The sequence below is a fragment of the Aythya ferina genome (genome assembly GCF_964211825.1).
Source record: "Aythya ferina genome assembly, chromosome: 10".
Lineage (NCBI taxonomy): Eukaryota > Metazoa > Chordata > Aves > Anseriformes > Anatidae > Aythya > Aythya ferina.
The window spans coordinates 2,515,111-2,531,242 of NC_140306.1; the positions used below are offsets into that span (position 1 = coordinate 2,515,111).

General features: G+C 37.3%; 1 long non-coding RNA gene across 1 annotated transcript; it reads right to left on the reverse strand.

Annotated features, from left to right (window-relative positions):
* Window positions 1-2,825: 2,825 nt before the first annotated feature.
* Window positions 2,826-14,526, reverse strand: LOC311442372. The gene is made up of 3 exons (XR_014696586.1): window positions 14,415-14,526; window positions 3,898-4,081; window positions 2,826-3,078 (listed from the first exon to the last, which is right to left on the reverse strand). It is a non-coding gene; the product is annotated as an uncharacterized lncRNA (long non-coding RNA).
* Between the last annotated feature and the right edge of the window lie 1,606 nt (window positions 14,527-16,132).

The window sequence follows — 16,132 nt, forward strand, 5'->3', positions numbered from 1 at the left end:
GTTTAGACAGATGTTACCAGTGAATGTTTTTAAATGTATAGAATGACTTTTTTTCCTCTCAAAGTAATCTAGGATCTCATATCTGGATGAAAAATGTGACTTCATGATAGCATTTGAAAGAAGATAGGGGCTCATGAACATTGCAGAGTATTGGTTGAATCAAAACTCCTTCAGTTAAAGCCAGTGAGTCATACAGATAATAGACCTGTGAAAACGAATGGCAAACCGGTCCATCCATTCAGAAACAATCTGTTTTCTACAATTTCACACATGGCACCATTCATACAAGTCTGACTATTACTGCAATGCTGTAAACAACAGAGCCGACAAAACAAGCTGATAGTGTCATTCTTAATTGGAATGAAAAAGAGCAGGCTTGCCAGCCTCCACTGCTGCTGTAATGTTGTGTTGCTATAAAGAAGCTACACCTCAGCCAACTCTTATTCCTTAGCATTTAGGTCAAATAGTTTTGACCATGATTACCCAGCAGAAGTTCAGAGCAAGTCCATTGACTTCAAAGTTTTGAGCTACATTGGAATGAGGATCTCCTGCAGCTAAGAACAGATTCCCATTTTCCACCGACTACACAACCAATTTCTTCCCAGATACCCAATCTGCTCTCATCTCACCAGCAGCTGCCCAGCCATCCTCCCTTAGTGCTGCTCTAAGGTTTCTGCCAGACAAAGAAGTAATGATAGAGAAGGCTGAGTTTGGATTAGCGTGTTTTGTCTTGAGCAGAACAAAATATGTTGAGATGGTCTTTTCCTTTTGGCTGCTCAGCAGATTCCATTTATTTCGCTTTTAGAAAGATGTTCTGTAAAGACCGCAAAAGTAATTTAAGGTTACTGCTACTTTCCTTTGTTGTGCTGTTAGAAAGGGAATGTATTGACATGTGCAAACAAAGAAGGAATAAGCTACCTGACGCTCCCATCACAACAGTGTGCTCCTTTCCTGCTGGATGTTATCTTATTATCTTTATCTTCATCTACTCAATTGTATATATTTGGGTGTTGTCATGCTTAATCTCTAAATTTTAATATAAATGGGGAAAATTCCAATATTGGTGAATGGTGTAACTGCAATGAGAATTGATGATGCTTACATGAGGTTTCTCCTTACTTATCTACAAGCATTGAAACATGACAAATACAACTTCTAGTGTATTAAGGTGTAAGGGAATGTGCGTTAAAAATCCACGTGGACCCTTGTCTCTATCTCTTTGACATGTAACTCAAAACAGCTCACATAAAATGACCATTTCATGGTTTTCCATTTGAATGACTACAGAACAAGTATGCTCCAAATTGAAAAAAGAGGTACAGATGCAGCATTTCCTTATGTTGCTTTCCATCAGCTAGCAAATAGAGGCACTGTTATTTATTCAATATAAGCTCTAAATACTATTTTAAACAGCAACATTTCTATCATGTCTTAACATAAAAACAAAAACAAAACAAACAAACAAAAACCAGTAGATTAGAAGTAGACATCATCAAAATACTGAAAGAGACCTATCAATTACTTCTCAGGAGCTATATGTAAAGATAGTAACGCAATGTACTTTTGTTAATGCTCACAAAACTTGTACAACTGCAGGGGTATAAAAATTAATCAGGTATCATTTCACTTGTATTCAGAAAGATACCTACGATACTTATGAAAGGGAAAGTAGTTTACTCAATTTCATATAAATATTAGAGCACAGATTACCCATCTATTTTGGAGATATTTCACTTTGCTAGTGCTAAATGTTTTATGTGGTAATAAAAACAAAAATAAAATGTATAAGTACCTTTCAAAAATGTTAAGTTGCCAAGAACAAGAATAATCTCTTATCTGTGCAATTCTATTAAATATTTGTGGCAATGATGATGGAAAATAAAAGTATATAATTACCTAGCAGGCTGTGACATAAACAAATGCATTATAAGCAATTGTTGCAATTACATGTATACTACAGTATATGTGCCTTGATGGATTTGATTTTTTTTTTTTTTAATTGAGGTTTAACATAGGAAAATGAGTATTTTACTTTGGCTGACTTACATTTTTTTTTCTGAAAGGTTGTGTATGAACTAATCAGCCCGAATGAATCATTAGGTACTGAAATATACATAAGATTTTCATTAAAATGTTTGGTATTGTTCTTGCATAATACACATTCTATTTTGCAGTGGCTTCCCTATGAAATTATGTCTGGAATATGGATTTTTATTTGCATTCATATAGTCCAAAGACAAGGTTGTATAAAACTAATCCATTATTTGAATAATACTGCACATGGACTAGAGAAATCCAACCCTCAACCCCATGGCCCTAAAGCAATAGTAACAAATATTATTTACAGGATGCTTTTTCCTTTATGCTTTCTACTATAGGTGAACTGGATAATCACAGCAATGTCTTGAATGCTTAATTACAGGATGCAGGTGTTTCTTCTTTTCAGGAGCTCACTTATTAAGGTCACCATTCTGAAGATGAAAGTGAGACATGAAACATTTTCTTTTTTTTGTTGTTGCAAAGTCTCATTTCTCAAGAGATCATCCCATTTGGGAGGTGTCTGATTCACTATAAATGATAGCCCTTTGCTTGAAAGAGAAGCACTCAGGTAAGGGGAAAAAGGATTAAGAATAAAGAAGGCATATAAAGCACAGTTCCTTTTATTTTAATTAATCCGTATAAAAATTTATGTAGAATTTAAAGATTGAAGCAATCTAACATGCCAGAATTAATAGATACAATCAGATAATTACTGCATTATCATGAATATTAGATTATCTAGTATTCGTGCCTTGAAGTTCACTTTATTTCTACCGTTCTCTCCTGACGTTTTAATTTCTGCTGAGGAAAAGCTCAGTGCATTCAAGTGCAGAAAGCCAGCAGCTAGATTTGTAGTATCACCCTGGTCCTATCTGAAATCTCATAGAAAGCTTAGGTGAGAATTTAAGAGTTACATGAATTTGCAGTCATATCTGCACAGACATCAGTTCCACATTTTATGACAGAGCTAGTGCTTGCCTCAGATCCTTAACCACCATCTTGTGAATCCAGGCAACTGTATCTGAGCCACAAGGACACCTGAAGAAGCAGTATAATAAAAAACTATTACTACTCTTCATTTCACACTCTCCCTTCCCCAGATTGGCCCCTTGCAGGTTTGTGGAGGTCAGGACTTCTGTTGGTACATCATTTCAAGAGCCTGTAGCCTGGCTAAGATGCTGTGCCAGCACTACTCTGGAGGAGCTTCAATTAGTCTTCCTCGCTAATCCAAAACTCTGCTCTCATCTCTATATACAGAAGTCCCTATAATAACTTTACAAAACCGAATATCTTTTTTGTATATTTTATTTCCAGAAATCTATTATCTGCAGGAAAAAAAAAAATGTTCTCCCTGTATAACTGCACCATCTTTTTCTTCTTTATGAATTTACATTATTAATTAACAGTGCTATGTATTTAAACCACTTAAATGGTGTATATCTATCGTTACTGACTTCTGGGTAAGCAGCTTCAAGGTTTTATTAACTTATAATTATCAAATTAGTTTTACCTATTTTTTCAGCCAATTTACTACTGAATAATTCATGAATAGCAAGGAGTAATCTCAGATACTCTTCGCAGTCATCATGCTTGACACCTAGCTGCGGAGGAAAGCTCAGAGCATAGCAATGCTGATAGGAACTGCCACATGAGTACTGTGCAGGTTTGATGGAGAAAGACCAGTTACCTCTCTTCTAGCTCTGTAACTAAACCTTTGATGACTGATACAAAGAGAAGTCATAGAAAAAACACCATGACACAACACCTCAAATGTAAAATATGCAGCATTACCTACCGCATCAGCTGTTATTGATTTCATCATTATTATGACATGGTTAAAGTCTGAAATATAGATACCTTGCATCTCTGCTGCTCCAATAAAATCGTAGATATTCCAGGAGAATTTTTCTTTCCCTGCCATCTACCTGCCTTTTTCTCCTCTTCTTAGACTGAAGAAAGACAATGAAGAATTGGTGGTAGAGGGATGGTTGGACCAGATGATCTTGAAGGAAGGTCTTTTCCAACCTTAGTAATTCTGATTCTAAGAAGAGGATGAGGAATAAGAATATAGCAGGAGTAGGGAAGAGAGCCAAATTTTAGTGCCGTCCTAGATAAAATGAGCACAACAAAAGTATCGATGCACATATATTTCTTGGCCTTCCACTCAGCCATATTACACTTATAAAAGTCAGACTCGTAAGTGTTAAATTATCAAGGGTATCACATTCAGAGAATTCCTCTCTGTTTTGGTCTGTCACACAATCTGCCATTTTAGCCATCACTCATCACTGCTGGATGCACTGCTCATCTCTGAATCTATAAATGGCAGCAACAGCAACATTGTCCACATCATCTGGATTAAAAGTCTTATTTTTTTGTTTGAAAATGTCAAACATGTTACATCTATCCTTTTCAGATAATGAGTTCTGTGCAAGGAGGCAGTAGGATTCCTGTAAAGATCAGGCATTTATATGAGTAATGAGAACAACCACTCCTTTGCTATTTAGGATATTAAAAAAGAAAGTTATATAAAGAATGACAGCATTTAAATTTTAACAACTTACTGAAGGGGATAGGAAGTCATATCTTTGTCAAGCACAAACACTGCAGACATGATCAGGATAATTTCTATTTCTTGTTACCTTGTTGGCCCCTATGAGTCAAATAAATGCAATCAATGCATCTAATCCTCTAGTACTGCAGAATTTGCAAGAGCCATATCTAGAGAAATGCTGATCTCCAAAACACAGGATATGTTCTTTCTGGATTGTCAGATGTTAGTACGTGAGATATTTGCCTGTAACACTAAGCACTAGGAATTGGTCCTAGCCTTAGAGAACATCACCACAAACTTTTTTTTTTTTTTTAAAAAAAAAAAGCATTTCCTAGCATTTGACCATTACTTTCATTGCTCTGATGTATCAGACATCCATCCCATAAAACAATATAAGGCATAATACAATTTAATTATCATGAGGAAAATATTGAACAACTGTCCTTTGAGTATCTGTAACTATCTGTAACCTATTTTTAAAATGCTATAATTCCTCATACTATCCTTGACATATTGTAACACCTCAATTTTATTAAATTATTTACAATAAAGGATAGTAAATTTTAGTGTTTGAGTGTTTAATTTCACCTATGTGGAATTTGGCAATATTAGCAGTGAAATACCTAGGACACAAGAATAGATTTATTTAATTTTTTTTTCTCCTGGGTGGAGTATTAAGCATCCAGAATTGTGCAGATTTTCTGAAAATTATTACAATGACTGTATCCCATGGCAACAAGACACGATGAATCTCTAATAATGACTATACAATGACCAAAAAAAATACAGGGAAGAAAAAAGTTTTAAATTGCTGATATTATTTTCTCTGTATGCTAAACATTGTGGCAAGAAATGAAAAAGACGTTTCAACTGCAGAAAAATTTAGGTTGAAAGGGACATAAAGGGACACCTGGAGTCCATTTTCTCCAACTCCAGTCCTCAGAGAAGGGCCAAACCCCTTGGAATTGGAATCATTTTGGCCATGAGTAAAGTGGTATGAATTTTGTTTATTTTCAATCACAGTTTTCATAGCCTCTCTGGACAACTGGTTTTGTTGGCCGATTATCATTGACACCCCTAGCCCCCAATATTTAATGAGAATCTCCCTTGCTGCAACTTTTGTCCACTCCCCTTCACTTCCTTTGGTGGTATTCCTCTAAGGAAAGAAATCTGACCCTGCCTTCTCTAAAGTCACTCATTAGATAGCAGCTTCTTGGCCCAAAAGGGCTTGCATTCCACAATAATTGTATAAGGCTTGTATCAGATTGTCACTCTTTTAAAGTATTACAGTTAGCAGCTACCTTCAAGGACAGGTGCCCACTTCCAATGACTGAAAAGTGACCACTGGTTATCCTCTACAGAGTCACTGTAATACAACCAGCAGATTTTCCTTGTTAAAAGTGAAGAAAAAACAGCCTATGAAAGAAACATTCCGCAAATATTAAGAACTTGGGAAACCAGGAAACAAGAAAAAAGGAAAAGGAAAGAAAATTTAAGAAAAAAATCCAGACCTTTTATACTTTGAGAAACTTAAATAGTTCTGACATTTTTGATCATCTCATCTTTTCTTATCTGAACTTTGTACCCTTGAAGAATTTGATAAACCCACTTTGGCAATTTTATTTCAGAAAGAGGGAGCTTGTGTCATAGCACACATTACATGATGATTAAAACCTGGGAAAATACATGGAACCTGGAAGGAGCCCAGTTTTCAGCTGCATCCTTGGTGCTTATCTATTACAAACACATAGCTGTAATAAAAATGAACTGGATGGGAATGCATGAGTAAGCTCTTCAGATGTAACAAACTGACTTGTGAAAAGAAGAAAATACAGCGGTACTCATGAAAGAGTACTTTCTTCTGATCATAACTTTAATATGTGGTAGAGGAGATGGAAAGCTACTGACACAAATGTATTCCCAGCATTGTAATTTAAATAACGTATCTGCACTGCAAGACTGTATCTACATAGACATAACCAGCACCATTGCTTTTCTGATATCAGTCACAGGGAATAGAAAGGGCTGGGCTGAAAGCATCATTTATTTTCTTTAAAACTGAAGAATAAGGGGCTATTTATGCTGCAAGAACTGTGTAAGAGATGTCTGGGGAAAGAAAGTTGCCTGTGAGCAAGATTCTCATTGAAGCCAATAGTGGATTGTCTTGACTTGAAGAACATTTGTATTTTGATCTCTTACAGCAGTTCTTCCTCACTCTCTTCTTCCAGTGGGGTGTACCAGGCAGCAACGGGTGATCCAGTCCCAAAGCAAGTCTTCAGAGCAGAGTGCATGCCTTCAGCCTGACCTTGCCGCTGATCTCATTTACCGATATGTAAGTCAACCTTTTTCATAGCAAGCTTTTTCGCATGGTTTCAGTGACTTTTTTCAAGTATTGTGTGGTACAGGTGCGTGGTTTTCTTATTCATCGTGAAGCTTTTCAAGTCTTGTTTTGTTTGTATTAATTATATGGCACACTGCATTTTCAATTAATAGCTAGGAGTGCCCAGAGCATATGACAGGTGATTCTCACTTCTATAAACTCAAACAAATACATAACGAAATGCAGAAATAATGACCTGTAGCAAATCTTTTTAATTTTCTTACGTGTGATTGTAGAGAGAAAAAAAAACACAAGTAGCTGTTCTATCTTAATATAAAAATACCTTAACGTTCCTTTTGCTGTTCTAGAAGGTTGATACATCTAGAATCCAAAATAACAATCCTCGATCTCTCACTCAACTGCTGCTTATCCTGGAGCTGACAACAAACTCAGAGAGCCTTAGTAGCCCTAGGAAATGCTTGTTTTTGACGTCAGAAATGCTTCAGTGTTAGGTTCCTATTGGTAAGGAAATCTAAGAAGTCTTCATGACCTCGCTGTCCAGAGCCTGGAACACTATTCAAATGGAGCACATGCTACAGTTTTCAGCTGCTTATTACAGCCACAGGTAATCTGCTTTCTGTGAGTAGAGCTGTATGCATTCATTGCTGAGAAACTGAGTCAAAATTGACCTCTGGAAGGCAATGTCCAACTCAAAGTCTGTCTTCAGAGCCTAGTCTGATTAACAGTCCCAGACCCCACACCATAACTCCCAGAACAGCAACAGGATGAGGAAGGACTGCACAGTTCATCATATCTACAAGGCATTGAAAACTGCCACCAATCCTTCAGAAGATTTGGCCCACCTTATGGAGAGGGTTGGCAGCAGATCTAGTACTCTCTTATGTCTCCCAAGTCCAGGTGTGAAACCCCATCTTCCCAGATACTCAGATTCAGTTGTGACAGAACATACTTGTAATCAGGAGTTCTGCTTTTAGAATTAACCATTTTTTTTGTTGGACTTTAATACCAGATCACTTCCAAGGATATTTTTATGAACTAATTTGGATTATGACATCTCCAATTAGAGTAGAAGAGTGCTGTTACATTTTCCTTAATTGTTTTCAACCAGCATTCTCACTGCTGCAATAAGCAGGTACAAGAAACAAAGGCACTTACTGCCCCTACTGAGTACAGCCATAAAATTATCCCCAGGAAGCAAGAAGATGTAGGGACAAAGCCTGTAATTAAGAGTGGATAGCACAAACAGAACGTGAATTCCTTTAGAAATTTTTAGGCAAAACAAACCACTTCCTAATCCCCCCCACCCCCTGTGCGTATTATGTCTGATAGATTCTTGAAGAAAGGAGAAGGAAACAAGCTTAATACGCTGCAATTTTTTCTCTCACTTCCTCTGTTAGCACAGTGCAGATAATGAGCAATCCAATATAAACTATTTGTACTAATCAGGGGAATAAGCCAGTGGCATGAGAAGTTGCTTGCCAGAGGAAAAAAAAAAAAAAAAACTTTTACAGCAGGACAAGCAGAAGGCAACCTATCTTCCTGTTTAGATAGTAGCAGGGCTCCAGAGAGACTGTTCAATAGAGTTAGCACACACTTTTGCTAAACCTATGTGGGCTGGACTGTGACCCTTTGATTTCAGTCTTTTAAATATGCATGCAAATACAGTTATTCAGATTTTTCCAATTTTCTCTATCCCAATGGACATTTTTGTGAGCAATAATCATGCTCTTCATAAGACTTCTTTCTTGCAGAAGTAAAACAATGAAATAAAGTGTTTTGAACAGCAGAAGAAACCAATATTTCCATGGGTGCTTCAGCTGGTGAATAGAAGCCTTTAATAACTTCTGGTGCATTCACTCACATGAAGAATGGGCTGTGGCATGGCTCTCTGTAAACAAATCCAGTTCTACCCTATGTTCACAACAATCAAGTACTAAAAACTCCTGCACTTGCTATCTGAACTTTTTTCTTTTCTTTGGAGATAGCTCCCAGTTACCCCCCCCTCCCTCCCTTTCTGGATGTCTGAAGGAGGGGAAGATAAGGAAGATAACAAAGCATGCAAAAAATAAGTAAAGGTAAAATTAAAATGAAAGATCAAATAAATATGTTCAGCAGGTGGAGGAAAGTAAAGTGGGATTGACATTGGTGATTCAAACTGACCCACACAGCTAGCTGTAGAGATGTGGTTTAAACAGTGCAGGAGAATGAACTGGGAAAATCAAAACTGCAGTATAAGGAAGTCATTAACCAGACAACTACCTCCAGCATTTGTTTATCTACCTCTATTACTGTTTGCCTTGTTTATTAGGATTATAAACTCAAGAGGCCATGCCAACTCCAGAGCAACTATACTGTATTTCTCCCAGCACAACCTCAGTTCCTGATTACAATGCTCCTCTAGGGTGCTACTCTAGGCAAATAAAATAATAAATAATGGAAATGGACCCAGGAGGAAACTTAGATGTTAACTGTGTAGAAACAGCAAACCTGAGGCTTCATTGCTGTGTAAATTTAATGTTGGGTTTAAAGCTCATGCTGTTTGACGGGTAGGTTTTTAGAAACCTGAGCAGGAATAAGATGCCACTTCGAAAATGAAAAGCACTGAGATTTCCATTCTGTCTGCTGTAGCATTAGCACCAGCTCTGTCTCTTCAAATGTTTCCTGCTGGTTCTCCTAGAGCACAGGAAGCAATGTTCTGGTGATTAAGAGCAATATCATTATAAAAGCCAAATGAATAATCATTGTGTTAATGAACTTTATCTTAGAAAAGATTAGTTTTTTTTTTTTTTTTAAATGTTAAGCCTCTTTCCATATGAAAAAGGAAATGCACTCTCATTCCACTTAATCAACCCTGAGATGCTCATGATCTATACGATTTAATTTTCTATCTGCATGTATTCTTCCATATCTGCATATCCAGCTACTTAAAAGATGTCAAATCATTTTAATACATCAGGGGAAATGCACTTTCCTGTTTGTATACACAGCAAGCAGTCTGCTCTGTGCATTATTTGCAGAATAATTTCTCTTGAAGGGATGCCAAGAGACCAGAGGGTCCATTGCCCAAGACCACTGCCAGACTGCTTTGTGGTAAGCAGTTAGTTATCTAGCTGGTAAGTAATTGTGAAAACCATAGAAAAATTGGGTTACTATACAATATAAAGTTTCACAAGTAAACAATTTTGTAAAGATTTAAGAAAAAAACATAGGGGAAACAGCTAATATAGTGAGATCCTGTCTTCTAGTTTGAGAGCACCAGGAACACTTCATTCCTCTGCCTAGGAAGAGCTGAACCTCATTCCTCAGGAGAATGGTTCCCAAGAGAAATCACTTCAAAGTGTTTTGAGATAAAGTAGCCAACTTTTAGCTTTGACTATTTGTGCATATCTGATATCTTATTTTAAGAAAATGGAAAAAAAAAGATGCGAGTGACAGGTATCACAGTGTGCTGTTGCTGCAACAGAGTGATGGGCTGCGTTCAGAACCACATCAAACAGTGGTTTTAGCTCATTTACACAAAAGCTCCTATTCAAATGATGTCCTCAGCTCATGGGAAAATCCTGCAACCATCCTGGAGCATGAGAAAAAGCAGAATATGATAAGGCAGAAGAGGAAAGCCCTCCCCAGGAGCTCATCACAGCTGGAGGTGTCCAATTGCCTCTGCTGCTGCCTGGGAAGCCAAGTCTGTCCAAACTGCATTGCTGAGAAGCACAAGGCATGTGGAGAAAGAAAGCATTCTATAGATATATGCTTACTGGGTTAATTCTGAATATAAACAGCATGAGGTCATGGAAGTAGTCCAAGGGACAGGAGAATCTTTTTATAGTGATGAAAAGACTGAGTAAATTTCATTTGTTATCAAAACAAAACAAAAAAAAAAACCACACACACACAACACAACAAACACTTCTACCAGAACATAAACATCTTGAATTCCAAAATGGATTTAATACAAGAAAGTAGCTGCAGTTGTAGATTCAACATTAATTTAAGTGAATGGATATCAGTCAAACCAATGCCCATAACCACCAAATCTCATCTTCAGAAAATGCATTGTGTCAACTTCTGGGTAAATATAAATTCTTTATTGGTCATACAGGTACCTTTATTATAAATATGAAGGTATGAAAAATTAGGTCAAGGGAAACATTTGTGATTCATTTTGGGTTCTCAGAAAGAACCATTTCTGAATCAACTTGCCTAACACCAGTAGCAATCACAAAGCACATAACATGCTTTCTTGCACACATTTCCTCAGATAACAAACTTGTATCATCATTGCACTATTGCAACTGCTTTTTCCTTTCTTTTCATAATGCGGCAAGAGATAAAGTTGTTGAGCTAAAGTGTGTCTTTAATTAGTGTATGTTCTTCAGTAATCAGTACATCATTTCATTATCTGTAAGCATAGCATCATGTTGCCATGGTATTTTTATCCATGCAACTTAACAAATGACATGATAAACAAAGACCACACTGCACATGAAAGAGAATAGTCATGCAGTCTGACTCCGCATAAGTTATCTTTTATTGGTTTGTAATAGATTTGGGAAATGGATAGCATATGCTACAGAGAGAGAGCCAGACACCAACACATGCTAAGAAGTCCAGAGGGAAACACTCAGATAATTACAAGCTTTTTGTGGATTAATCAGTCTGCAAAAATGTTGGAGTAGTGTTAAACACCCAAACACCCATTCAACTCCCACAAAAAAAAAAAAAAAAAAAAAAAGCAAGTTGTCATACCCCTAAATCATCAGCAGTATAACTGCTGGTTTCCTTTTCTCTTCTACCAGAGCAGAAGGGCAAATGTACACACCGTAAGAGGAGACCGAATCCGTTTTCAGAGCTGCACAGCACTAACCTCCCTCTGGTAGCACTGTGGTGTTATTTTTGCTATAGCCTCTGTACAAGGCAATAATAAAGGAGGCAGCATATGGAACCGCCACATCGTCACTGTAGCAAATATTGATCCCTGCTGTGACAAAATGTGACAAAAACTTTATAAATGACAGCATGGTCTGATATGAATGTGTGTCTGTGTGTTACTGGGACAGAGTACCACATTGCAACTGGATTTGGGTTTCACCAAGCTGACGTTTTCCTGCCAATTTTCAGATCACGCAAAAGTCTCCAAATCCAATACCTTTAATTGTAAGAGAGAAAATGGATGCCACATCATGATTATGGGCAGAAACCAAAACTAAAATACATGCTTCCTTTTACTTTATTCTATCCCTCTTCTGTTTTTATTTCTCCTTAACTTCTTACCCATCTTCCCTCTAACTTACAGTTGACAAGTTTGTTCTTTATCATTTCATAACCTAAAACAAATTGGGTTGGAAGGCATGAAAAGTTTGAGGGAAAGTACTACAGAAAATTTGACAAACAGACATAAAAAGCTTTATATGTAGGCAGATGAGGTGAGCCAAAGGTAAAAAAGTCAAAATAAAGATGTGAAGAAATATAGAGGAAGAGCAAAGAAGTCTGCCTTTTTTATTTTTAAACACTTTATATTGAAATAGAACAACAGAGTGGGAGAAGGTATTAACCTAGAAAAGAGAACAGATTGGGAGGAAACCAGGCAAGGGTAAATGCCATCTGTATTTGTGGTATTACATACCTAAATAATAAAACTAGATAGAAGTTTTCAAAGAAAAAAATAAAAAAGTGACTCAGATCATTTCTAGGAATAGAGCAAATTATGAGGAAAACATAAAAGTTTTTACTCAGGAAGTCCTCATACTTATGCAAATTCTTCTTTATTTTAATGTCTTTTTAAAGAGAATAATATTTGTGCTTGAATCAAACCTGACAGACTGTTTGTCATGGAATTCAAAATCATTGGGGTTTAATCAGAAATCCCAGATTATTTTTCACCTTGACCAGCCCAATATAGATGCTTGCATAAATCTGTTGTTCCATCTGTCAGTGGGTTGAGAAGAGGAGATGGAAGATGGCAGTGCAAGTCCCTCTGTCCCACCCTTTACTTTTGCACCCTAGCAAAGCCAGCACTAGCACATCTCAAAAATGACCTATAATTTCAAGGTACATCTTAACCCCTTTACCAGACTTTTCCTGTCTTTTGTCTTTTTTTGCCCAGTTTCAGCTGAGGATCTGATGCTAACGTAATTTATGGGCTGTTTATTTCTCCCCTTCCCTATCATTAATAAAAGAGGATTGCTACTTTTATAGTTACAGTTAAAATAAATCAACGTGTTAATTGAGATTCAGGTGGGTACCTACAACGAACGGAACAGAGAGGAAAAGATCTTTAATTTTAACTCTAGCCTTTTACATCTGAAGTAGGAGTTTACAGCTGGGAGAGCGAGGTCAGGGGAAGACCATTATTCTTTAGACCTGTCACATTAAAATACGCCCATCTGCCTTGCCCAGCTCCAATTCCCATGCATACATGCACCAACGCCCCACAAGGTGCTCTCAGTTTTCAGGGACGTTGCATCATGGCCTCATCCTGTGGCACAGCGAGCACTAATCCCAGTCACGTTTGTCTATTGTTAATAGACATTTTATATGTGATTAACAGACACAATGCTACTGAGCCCAGATACCAAACATCCACCATCAAGAAACTGAAGAAACATCCCCATAGTTGCCTGCCATAGTTTCACTTTCCTCACCACAAACAATTAACTGAAAGGACTTCTCAAGTCTTCATAAACTTTATGCTTATCTCCCGGTCTTCCTGAAGGCTGTTAGATTATTTTTATAGTATGTTTGCAGAAGTTCCCATTGGTACACACACTAAAGCACCCACCATGATCTAAGAAAGGTTTGGGAAGCCAATAGGTTCCCAGTTTACGTAGATGTTTTCAGTAGCTTTAAATTGCTATGTGAAAGAGTAGGCAGTGAGCTGGTATTCACTGTCAAAGGGCTCACAGGGCCACTGTAGGAAGAGGGTTTTGGAAGCAATTGTCTTGTTTGTAGGTTTTGCTTTGAGTGTTGATTAAATAGAAATTATTGGGAAAGGCATGAGACACCAGGAGCCATTTTATATCTCCAAATCCTAGCACCTTCTTATATAAAAATACTAGGTTGCACAAAGGTTGGAAACACAAGCAGCAAATTGCTCAAGTAGACAAAAGCTAGCACCTTACAAACAGATGTACCAAAGCTTTCTGTGCACACAGAAAAAAATACATACTGCAAGTGCACACTGCACCAGAACACTTATTAGTAATGCCAAAGATATAAGACAACAGGTTTTTCACAACTAATAATCACTTTTATTTAACAAAATATTGTCATAAATCTCTCCAAAACCCACCCACTAGAAAAAAAAAAAAATCAAGAGAAGCACTAACCTCAGTAACACAATTGCTTAGAAGATGCTTGTCTCCAGGGCAATTATTATTATATTTTCAATTAAATATTTCAGCTAGATGTCTCATCAGACCTGAATTTGGTGTCCACCCCTCCCTCCCAGCCCACCCTGGCACCTGCCCTTCTGGAGCCTACCTGGCTACCTGATGAATTTCCTCTGTGCCCAGCAGCAAGGGGAAGTCATGTCTGGGAGATGCTCACAGGCCAATTTCTGCCTGCAAAATAGGTTTATGAGAATCACCTGATTGCTGAAATGACATAGATGATGATTTCTTCCCCCTGCCCAGCCATGAATAAGTATTGTCCATGGAAATCAGGTGTCTGTCAAAATATTATTACACCTGGCTGAAAAAAAAATCAATATGCCTTTGATAGGAAAAAGAGACATCTTTTTCAGTAGACCCTTGTTATAGATGAGCCCATTTCTCTTTGTTTCCATGTATTGCTGAGTAATATATAAAAAGAATTTAAACTGTTTCAAGTACCCTACAAGGTTATTTGCCTAAGGAGTGAAAGATACATTTTGGGATAGACATTGAGCTTTTTTAGAATGTTGTCTGATTTGATTCCTGCTAGTGGACTTGGTTTACTATTTTCTGGGCAGCTTAGTGTCAGATAAAACACATCAAAAGCAAATTATTTAAAATCTGTCAAAGGTAACTTGGCTATGTTTGTAGTAAGAATTTGACACACTGCTGAATCCTAAAGTTTGCTTCTGCTTCAATGACACCAGACATCTTCCCTTTTGTATGCTGGGATGAAGTAGGCAGCAGATTAATAATTCAACATGGATTAAAATGTACAACATGCAGTAAGCAATCACACACAGTTAGGTAAAATATATGCATGAATACAGAGTGAACAAGATCTACAAATCTATTGTAGGCGAAACATCATAATAAGACCTGTATGAGGGTCAAGAAAGAACTGGAACCCTATAAAATATCTAGTTTAAACATACCTTTTTTTTTTCCTTGCCATCATTTGGCTATTAGAAAGATTTTTCACTATGACCATACTGCAAGTATGTACAACGTATTCAGACTCACACCCATTTTCTTTTTGTGCATTAGAACTATTGAGAAAGCATGTTTCTCCTCAAGATCCTTATATCAAATCAGCGTACCTTGAGGCAAGTATATGACCACATAATTGAAGCAGTAAATTGATGACAATTAGCACATTAGCAGTGAACAGCAGCAAGTGATAGTCCTAATTGACAATGCAGTGGTTAGTAATTGATGTTAATGACTCACAAGAAGAGGAGAATAGTGACTAATAACCACAATGTTTAGCTGCTTTCCCTGATTGTAGGCCTTGTACGAGGTAGGGGCAGAGCATGCAGAATTGCCACCCAGCTGGCAATGCACAAACTGGAGGCCGAGGATACAAGCAGGTGCTGAAGAACAAATACAGCTTTCTGCAGCTTAATAAAATACGTTTCAAATTACTCTAGCGTTCAGCTACTTAAAGAAAGTTAGTAGTATATTCACCACTTCCACAATTCATACTTCTCAGGCACTTTCAGAAGAGCTGTGCTTGTTGTGTGAATGCAATCCCTACGTAGGGCACATAGTGATAAGGGGATGTTCTCCCCCTTTGAAAAAGCATTAATGAGTGGCAAAAACAGGCATAAAAATAAAACAATGCCTGTTTAAGAGTTTAAAATGCACTGGGCAATATTTTCTGGACAGATGGTAGATTTTGAGCAGTCTGCCTTATCTGGGGGCTGTCCTGTCGCTATAAACAACCCGTGGAAACTAAGACCTTGATGTCATTTACTGGGCTGATTTGCACCCAGAAGAAGAATGGCAGGATTATGAGCTTTATTTTCCTGTTACTCAGGAATTTCT